Genomic DNA, 508 nt, shown 5'->3' with positions numbered 1-508 from the left:
TATAAATATGATATAAAATTATATATAAATATTATATTTTAAACTTCCTTGAAAGTTTAAAAATGTTAACCATTGTGATGGTTAATTTTATGTGGCAACCTGACTGGGCCACAGAGCCCAGATATGGGTCAAAACTTATTCTGAATATTTCTGCAAGGGTGTTGGGATGAGATTAACATTTACATAGGTGAATTTTGAGTAAAGCAGGTTGCCCTTCATAGTGTGGGTGGGCCTCATCCAGTCATTTCAAGGCCTGGTTAGAACAAGACTGACCTGCCCTGAGCAAAAGGGAATTCTCCCAGTGGATGCCTTTCACACCTGAACTGCAGCATTAGCTCTTCCCTGGTTCTCCAGCCTACAGGCCCACCCTGCAGATTTTGGACATGCTGACCTCCATAATTGTGTGAGACAGTTCCTTAAATCTTATAAATATTTATATATGCATCCTGTTGGTTCTGTTTCTGTGGAGGACCTGACTCATACATAATTCATATAAGTGACTGTTCAG

The sequence above is a fragment of the Mandrillus leucophaeus genome, unplaced genomic scaffold (assembly GCF_000951045.1).
Source record: "Mandrillus leucophaeus isolate KB7577 unplaced genomic scaffold, Mleu.le_1.0 Scaffold1337, whole genome shotgun sequence".
NCBI classification, from domain to species: domain Eukaryota; kingdom Metazoa; phylum Chordata; class Mammalia; order Primates; family Cercopithecidae; genus Mandrillus; species Mandrillus leucophaeus.
This window is presented reverse-complemented; position numbering follows the sequence as displayed.